Source organism: Ornithodoros turicata, chromosome 1, assembly GCF_037126465.1.
Source record: "Ornithodoros turicata isolate Travis chromosome 1, ASM3712646v1, whole genome shotgun sequence".
NCBI lineage: Eukaryota > Metazoa > Arthropoda > Arachnida > Ixodida > Argasidae > Ornithodoros > Ornithodoros turicata.
In genome coordinates this window covers 180,687,545-180,697,332 of record NC_088201.1, presented here as the reverse complement: position 1 = coordinate 180,697,332, position 9,788 = coordinate 180,687,545, and the positions used below count along the sequence as shown (strand labels likewise).

General features: G+C 45.6%; 1 protein-coding gene across 1 annotated transcript in view; it reads left to right on the top strand.

Moving 5' to 3' along the window:
- LOC135378850 (uncharacterized) overlaps nucleotides 1–9,788 on the top strand; it is a 61,842-nt gene continuing 52,054 nt past the window's right edge. The window contains exons 1-3 of the mRNA XM_064611987.1: nucleotides 1–153; nucleotides 2,239–2,353; nucleotides 8,289–8,447. The gene's annotated coding sequence lies outside the window, so the exon portion shown is untranslated. The remainder of the gene's footprint in view (nucleotides 154–2,238; nucleotides 2,354–8,288; nucleotides 8,448–9,788) is intronic.

Below are 9,788 nucleotides of genomic sequence, written 5' to 3'. Positions count from 1 at the left end.
CGTGACTACACTAGCGGACGTATAGATGATCTATCCTTTTCAAGTCCAAAGCGTCTGCGTCTTCTTACTGGTGGTACAAGAGGTGTCAGCGCTGTGTCGACGAAATGTATCAACTCCTTGTTAGCACCATCGTGCTCATGTTCTTCGATTATGGTAAGTTATTATACGGTGTGTTGAACCGACCGAGTTAAAAAAATCCTAAGAAAATTCCTCTTTCTTAACAAAATTATGGGCCAACGCTATACGTATACCGCGGAGGAAATTTTGTCATCATTTGCAGGCATTTCTACCCATTTTATGTCTCGATAAATAGAATTTTCTTTATTGAACGTGCACATTCAACAAGGCGAGTGCACGTTTTCTTGTCAAAACAGACAGCCCATGTCGGATTTACTCCCCAAATACATACCCTACTAAGCGGTAATAACTCAGAAGATTGTAAAATTGCTGTTTTCAGGCGCGCACAACGTCGACCGGCTCCGAAAAAAGCGATGCGAGCTTTTCGGGCGCGTTTTCCTATTCAGCTCTAGCACCGCCAAGTAACCCGCTAGTTGGGTCTGACGTAACGTCACTTGACGCAAAAGTACCCACCTTCGATATGATTTTTCGAACAGTAGGAGTTGCTCAGCGCTCAAGATGGCTGACTGGGCCAACAGCATAAACATTTTGAAGGCCGTTTTGCAACAAGACGCAAATGACCTGCAGTAGAATATGCACATTGTAACGAGCATCGTTCGAGCAATATGGTTGCGGGCACCGAACACATATTGCAACGTGAATTTTGACTTGTATAATTTATTATTACTGTCCAACACGATTTAAACCAAATGCACATACGGAGCGCTAATAAGGAGTGTACATTTAGTCTAGCTCACGAGTGGTGGAATCCGAGGCGGGACCGGGTTTAGCATGAAAAATGCGCCATAAACAAGAATCACGTGGTGTGCAACATGTCCTGCACAGCTGTAAAATACCTGCAATTTAAAGCAAATACGGACACGTTGTGCACACCGTGGAAGTGTCCGACTGTGTGAATCCAGCCTTCGACTCCAAATTGCGCACTCCAAAACAGACCAAACCTAACACCGAAACATTTTCTTAAATTGCTTATTTGCTTAGCTTGCAACGTGTTCACGGGAAGCTTTCAGGAAGCAGTTGAGTCCAATATCACGAATAGCAGACGGCGATGCCTAGCGTGCATGTGTGTGACGCCATAACCACGGCTTACCCTCCTTAGAAACAGAGATGTGAACAGTTGTTACTCTCCAGTTGCTCTGGGACTGTTTTCCCCTGCTGGCTTGTGACATCATTTCCGCTACTCTTGTGTAGTCTGGGATTTTTCGCCCGCTTAGGGTGGGTTCACACGAGGGACCGGAAGTGGGAGAAATCCTCGTGAAGCGAGTGACGTCACGCGGATTGGTATGTCCCCGCGTTGACCGTGTGTGTGGTGGAGGCGAACAGTCCGCTCTCCCTGATCTATTCGCCTGGAGAAGTTCTGGTGTCGCCACCTCGCGGGGAGTAGCCCGTGACGTCACGGATTGGATGCGAGGCAGGACAGCAGACGACGCATAGCTCTTGAGTACTTGTTTTGTGTGTTCGGCGTTTGCGTACAACTGTGCTGGTACGACTCTGATACTAGCTTGAGCATAGCTTTGAGCATAGCTTGACCCACGCATGAAATACAGAACCAAAAAGACGTGGACGAGTAAAAGGAGACAAAATTGCATTTGTATCAAGCGAGAACTGGCGGAGCAGGGCGTGTCTGTAAGGCGTGCGAGCTGCTATATTCCGCAAATTCAAATTCAGACAGGAATAACAAAAGTCCAGTCAGCATACTTTTTGTGTATGAGAAAGAACGCAGTTTCTTCCGCTGTAGTAGGAACTTCGATGAAGTCACTTTGTTAAATTAATAGCAAGTGTCTATTTTCTTTAGCATATACCTGTAGAATTGCTTATGTACCGTACCGATGCAGGTTCAACATGCATACCAACAGCAAAGTGCCAAAAATATGATAAATACTCTGTTCAAGAGTACATAGGAGCTTCTTTTAGCTGTGCACTAAAGTTCATAATGTGAGTTTCACTAATATTTGCATACGAAAACTGTTATGTGAGTGAAGACACACACTAATATAAAAACATCTTGTACACAGTGCGACACTGCCCTTGTGACACACCACTTTCTTAAAAATAACCAAGACGATAACTTAGATTTCATTTTTTATTTTATTTCCAAAGGAAATGAGGGCCAGGTACAGAAGGGATGAGGCTACCTGTACTGAACCTGCGTCTGTACACATCAAAACGAAACACAAGCAAGTGGTTAACAACATGTCGATGTTTCCCTTTTCAGGTGAGGAGAATCTTGCTCTCAGTCTCATATATTGTTTTATTGGTTTTAGCCACTTCAGCAGTAATTGTGACACTGTTAGTAATACACGTCAAGAGTTCAAAGCTGAACAACAACAATTATATTGTGATGATGAAGTGGAGAGATTTTCCACTCTAGGACTCTACTGCAAGATCTCAAAAAAAACCTTCATTCGCTAAACATTCATACATACCTAAACGCTAAAACATTCATACCGCTCAAATTGTGACCTCGAGCACTGGGTAGCGTCTGGTGCTTGCAAAGTACTTACTGCAGACGCGACTGTGACGGTAATTTGCTTTTCCCATGTCGAGTCTGATGAGCCCTTCAGTCGCGTAAGTTTCGCACTGCAGCACTAAAAAAATAAAAACGGTCACAGCAGATTTCTCGGACAAAACAGCTATCGAAGCAAAGTGCAGAAACCGCAGAGAATTCCACACACGCCAGAATCTATTCAGCCCGTGACGTAAAAGCGTTACGTGATAGGGCTGACCGAAGCGCCGCTAGTGTTCGTTCTCCAGGCCAATACACAACACCTCTCGATAGCTCCGTGATGTCGCTCCATTCCGTAAGACGGGAATAGAACATGGCGTCCTCTTGTTGTGGTTGTGTTCGGCAGAGAAGCTATTTCGATGACTAATTCATCCGTTTCCTCGATGTGAAACAGCGAAACAGTGTCTAGTTTCGAAGAATGGGATTCTACTGTAGCGTTTGTACACATAACTTGGAATAATTGCGTATACAGTGGCAAGCCGAACAACTTACAGCTTCATTTGTTACGAGTATACAAAAGTACGAACGAAGGTGAGTTGAAGAGCTTCACTATACTCCCTTGAACTCCTGTAGCTTTTATTACTTCGTCCAGAACAGTTGTTCGAGGACGGTCTGCCAGCAGCATACTTCAAAATGCGTGCAAAAGTTGTACTTTGAGGAGTACAATTACAGGTATACGTTTGTAGATGCAACATTGACTACGTTTTGAATGGCATGCGTAGAATGCTCACACCAAGTGACGCGATTAGTATTCGCCTTGCAGTGTTTTATCTTTTTCTGAGAAGTTGCTTGCTGCTTGTTTCTGCGCAGCTGATCTTCCGCAGCTTGGCCTTGTTGTTGAACTGCGTGTTTACAGCTAGAACGTGTTCAAACACAAGTTTCCGAATATGTCCAGAGTTGAACACATATTGCTATCTTCTTCCTTCTGAATGTATTGATCAATGACGCTCAATGTCCCTTTTTGATTATTCTAGGGCAGGAATTTCGATTGTTCTTTTTCGCTCATGTAGAACATGTCGAATTACAATTCTGAGTCAGCAGCATTGACAACAAACGTATGCGTTTCGGCTACAAAGGGGCTGGAAATCACATCCTGGCTCCTTCACCCTCTCACATTGAGCGTGAATGAAAGAGGCGTCGCCGAAGACGAGCAATCAACAAAATAACGAAAAAAAAAAGGTGTTCCTTCACGAATTTTTTGGGGACGATTGGTCGGACGGATTTTTGTTCTGAAATACCCTTCGGTATCAGGTGACTGAAGAGACCAGATACTCTCACTTGGAAAACTTTGTAGCTTTTGTTATCAAATAGTTTATTATTTTTCAAAGTTTTGAAGTAGCTTAGTTTGAAAGTTTTTATTTTAAAAGTTAATTATTGAAAGTTAACTAAGGCATTGCCTTAGGAGTTTGTTAATGCCCTCTAAGGAGTGCCCTTCAGCATATGCTATATTGCAATTGATTTCATCTCGGATATGTTCGCATTTAGCTGGGACACCCTGTATATAAATATGATTTGTGCTCAAACGCCGCCGTGCCAGCACTGGGCGGCTGTTTCGCCGTTCTTGGGCCTCCTACGCAGTGCGCAGGCAGGCAACGTTTGAGCGAGTGGCATCAGAAGGTCACGTAGCATGTTATATCTAATGCTGTAATCATGAAATGTAATTTAATGTAATGTAATTACGTGACCAACTGACGCCATCCGCTCAAACGTTGCCTGCCTGCGTACTACTGAAAATGATGTGAAGGTGAAAGAGCATACTGTCGCCTCTTGCGTACTGGAAAAATATTAACAGAAAATGCCACACAAGATAAGGGCAGTTCCGACAACGTAACACGATACATGTGTTTTTGTTTTGTTTCCGCAAGTTAAAGCTCATCTTAGACGCATGACGCGGCACTGTGGCAGCATCTTCGACGCATGAGACTCCTTCACCATCTCACATTTCGGGTGAAAGAAAGACGCGCCTCCGAAGATGCGCAATGAACAAAATAAAGAAAAAACGGTGTTCCTTCACGAATTTCTTGCAGACGATCTACCGAACGGATTTTTGTTATAAAAACAGATACGATATCAGGTCACCGAAAGGAACAGATGTTCTCATTGGGACAAGTTCGTAGCTTTTATAATTAAAAAGTTAATTAACGATTTTTAGGTAATTAGTCATTTGAGGGTCGAGCAACATGTGGCCAAAAACGTCCGCCGGCCCAGAGATGATAGAAATATAAGCAGCATGTCTATAGCCCTTATAGTTTTTTTATGAAAAAATATGTATCGCCTAAAAAAGACACCCTGTATATATGTATATACAGGTTACGTCATTAAAAACTGATCAGAATTTTTATAAAACAGCTGTGAGAGCAGCATAGATGTTGTTTTTGCAGTTGAGTTCTACGGCCAGGAGGACATCCTCTGGAAAAGAGTAACAACCAGATGACTAATTACATGAAATTCATTAATTAATTTTTTAGTTAGGGAATTTCGGGCAAAAGCCAGATAGCAGATTGAGAGACTATACTCGTTGAACACCATTCCACGTTTAAAAATTCCTGAAACAAGCACGTGCGCTAAAATATCCATCCCCGAATTTCGGTGTGCAAATGAGGTAAAACCGAAAAAGCGCGCCTGAGGAGTGCATCACCCACGCCGACGGAGGCCTATCTATGCCGGAGAGTAGTTCATCTGTCCAGCTGAGCGGCACCCACTCCAATTATCTCCACCGCTCCAAATCACGTGGCCCTCTGACGTGAAATGAGCGTTGTTCTCCCAGCGTTCCGGGTCGCCGCGGTTTCGGTTTTGGCGCATACCGAAATTCGGGGATGGATATTTTAGCGCACGTGCGTGTTTCAGGACTTTTTAAACGTGCAAAGGTGTTCAACGAGGATAGTCTCTCAATCTGCTATCTCGCTTTTATCCGAAATTCCCCAATTAAAAAAATTAATTAATGAATTGCAGGTAATTAGTCATGTGGTAGTTACATACTCTCTTCCAGAGGATGTCCGGAAGCGTGACTATGCCATTACCTACATGAATGACACCACAATCAAGCCACGCAGAACTAAACTCCCGTTCTCCTAGGCCACAATATAACATAGTAAGGTTGGCAACAATGTCTTCGCAAGTTCTAAAAACGAGAGCTTGCAACGGTACAAAGGTTCGGCCACGAAATATCGCGTAGCATCTAGCCCGCCATAGATTATATTGACCCACAGTAGCCGCTAGTCGGCGAATGCGATCGCGCGGTGTGTTAACTCTATTGTAGTCACCATCAAAAGGAGATACCACAGGAACGCCTAGACTACGTCTGAGGTGCAGTCAGAACAATCGTGCCACACGGCATGGTCCAAAAATATGGATGGTCACACATGTTACACATGGAAGGTCCTGGTATACCCCAAACATGAAGTCGATCGCGTGAAGGCAAAATCCCCCATGCGATTTTCCAGCCGAAGTCTCATGGTCGCTCGGGGAGCCATCCCTGGGTCAAACCAGAAAATCGGAAACCCACGCGTTCCGAACGGCTTCTCGCGTCTCCCTCCGACCAAGCAAAAGCTTCGCTGACACGAATAGGAGACATCTGGCGGATCTCAACTGGACCTAACAGCTCAGCCAGTCTTCGGAACAGCCGTACTGCTATCACACAAAGGCGATGAGGATTCTCTGCTACGACATAGCTTGTACTATGCATCGTCAGTAAAATCTCACGTAAGAGGACGCTAAACCAGTAGACGATCAAGAGGAAAAAAGGACTGGAGGTGTCGTCCAAGCTACGAAGGAAGTTTTTGAGGAGGAGCGTCTGACATATTACCGTAACATCTGGCAAGCTCCAACCGCCATGTCGTACTGGGAGCTGCAGAACAGCACGAGGAATAAGAGAAGTTCGGTTATCCCAGAAAAAGCTGTACAGTAATGAATGAATGCGGGCAGTAATTGCCGGTGTCGGGGGAGAAACTTGCCCTAAATGCCAGATGCGGGGACACAAGGTCGACTTTAACAAGTAGGTCCGTTCCTTCATAGAGAACGTGAATGACCTTGTTTTGGCAATCTCCGCTTCGAGGTTATCGACGAGTGCCCTCCACACTGAACGAGGAACTCCTTGCTCACTGAAGGAAATTCCCAAGATAGTGATCGAAGACTTTAGGGGTATTTGAGACAGAGAGGACCTGGCAGAAAAGCCCCCTTGCCCAGGTTCATACATGCGCTTTTCGTCAAATTAAGGCAGGCACCCGAGCTAGCGCCATACGCGGCAAAGTCTTCTAAGACAGCGTCAAGCTCCTCAGGTCGCTCAAGGAACAACGTAAGATCGTGCGCATACGCAGGGACCTTCCATCGACTTGTGCCCGGCAACGGTAGACCCTGAACTAAACGATCATTCTCCACCATACGCAGAAAGGGATCTATGGCTAGCGTGAAAAGAATCGGTGAGAGCAGGCAGCCTTGCCTCACCCCCTTTAGAATGGGAAACGCTGGCCCAACTTCTCCATTAAGTATGAGGCAACTCGACTTGACTTTGTAGTGTTGCACAACGAAGGTACATTATTCAGGCTATTATCAGGTACACAATAATGCCGAAGTAGGGCGAACAGAAAATCGTGACGTACACGGTCAAACGCCTGGTTTTGGTCCAGAGAAACGACATAACCTGAGGCACGCCGTTTGGTTGTGTAGACAATAAGCTGAGTGATGCCCAGAAGTGTTAGATACATATTTCGGTCAGGTACAGCGCAACACTGGCCGGGGTGCACCAACGTAGGGAGGCGATCGCGTAAGCGGTCTGCAATGACAGAGGTCAACAGCTCGTAATCGTGATTAAGCAAGGTAGTGGGGCGCCATGAATCAGTACGTTGTGCATCTGACCGCGGTTTGGGTATTAGTACTACATGCCCCATTCTGGCTCAACTGCACCACCGAGCAGCAGATTGTTAAAAAGGGTCACAAAGTACGAACGTAACTGTGGCCAAAACGTCGCATAAAATTCGGCTGGAAGACCGTCCGGACCAGGGCATTTAACCGGCTTCACCTTCTTAACGCACGCATCAAGTTCTTCGGGTATAAAATCCATTTGAAGGGCGGAAATCTCAGGTGTGCTGAACATTGGACAGTGGTTACAAACAGTGGAACTGGACGGTGGAACGGCACGCGTGTCCTCCTGGGTGAAAACATGCTGCTGCATTATCTGGGGAATGCGTGCCGGTTCATCATCGGGGAAAAAACAGTGGGACATAATCTGCTGATTTTGCCGAATTTGTGAGCTGTGTAGGTAACGCAGTGTTTCTGGCCCAGCTACTGCATTAGAATGCGAAAACGCGATTTGATACGCCATAGACGAACGACGCATAAGTTCGAGGTGTCTGGTCTCGAACGCACGAATATACTCTGTCATAAGGGGAGTCAAAGGAGCACCGCGTCTTACCTCCAGGGCTTTCTCTGTGAGGTAGTTAAGTTGTGCAGTACGTTCCCGCCCTTCGATCCTGTAACAGCTAGTAGCGGAACGAGGACACCAGGATTTAAGTCTCTTGACCCGGTCTTTGGTCTTATATATCTTTCCCAAGGTGGTTTCAAGTTATAACAAAAAATTCGTATACCATCGATGACACGCTGCATTTTGTTCTCCAAAGCCAACACTCTCCTTCATCTCTATACTTAGGGACGACTGCGAGCGAGATCGTGTACCCATCTCTCGTGGAAGGCAGAGACTTCAATGGAAACAAAGTGGTCCGCATCAACGAGGACTTGACGCCTTTTGAGGACTTGACGGGCCTTTTTCGGATGATGCCGGGCATGGTGAAGAAAGCGATAAACTGAAGTAATTAATATAATTAGTTTAAACTTAATGCTCGTCCGCAGTTGCATATCAAAACATATCGCATTGTTACACTGCGCTGTTCAAACAAGGCAAATAGGCAACTATTCGTAGAATAACGCACAAAATATGTAACGAACAAATAAACAACAACATAGAGCGTGGAAGAACAGGGTAACAGAGTATAACTTTAAAGCGCTACAGAGACAAAGACGGACAGAGATACACGACACATAGATGCACTTTCAACAAAGGTTTGTTGAAAAGTACACGAACTGCTTAAATACTAACTGGGGCACCCTTACGTGGGCCCTGCCCTGCCATCAAGAACACGACACATTAATAGTGGAACGTTCATCAACAGAAGCGCCTAAACACTAAGGGTAGTGGCACCCCTGGCTTCCCATCAATGGACAAATGACATTCTCCTCCAATCTATGGTTGCAAGAGTTCATCCCACGCTCAGTTTCTGTATGCCACGAAACACCTTTCGTCGAGACACTTCATTAATTCATCGGACGCGACTCGATATGGCTTTTACAGATCAGTGGCGTCACCGCTGTGGACTCTCCTAGATGTCGTCGGTGCGTTGACCTGGAAGATCTTGAGCCCATCCTCCATTGTCCACTCCACCAACTTTCCTGAAGCGCACTTTCTGAGTATCTTAATCCGTTGGGACTCTCGCCCCGTCTCTTTGACAAAATTGCTTGGTCCATGACCAACTCCAGGCCACGAACGCCCTAAAAGCACTTCTGACCATTTTGGACAACGTGGGTCTTGGGTCCTCACTGTGAGGTCACTGTGAGACACTTGACCACATTACCACCTGAAATGGATTAGAGGATCGGCCCCGGCAATGAAACTCCTCAATAATAATGAAAAACGTTGCTGTTGCTGGTTTAAATCAAAGGAAGAAGAGCCGTTTCCGACGCAAACTATAGACATGGCGCAAAGCGGCGCGCGAGGTACGCAGGTCGCTCGCCGCTTTCTAAGGCCATGTCTAATCAACTAGCTCAACTGTCGTCCTTTACATTCATATTCCTCTCAGCAGATGTACGGAGAACAAAATAATACCGATAACGGCTAAGAGGGGAGGTGGTCGAAGTCAGTGTAGTGTAGACATGCGGACTATGATGAATTCCAGGCGTTGATCATCAACGATAGAATAACTTCATTTGAATGATGATGAGTAGAAAGTTTCATCGGGGCAAGGGGCGGTAATGTGGTGAAATGAAATGCTGAAGAGAGGACCGAAGTACTACGGTGTCTAAAGCTTTAAAAGTGCTCTGAGGGCAGAGCTTTGCTGGCTGGATATGGCCACGGTCCAAGCAAATTGGTCATAGT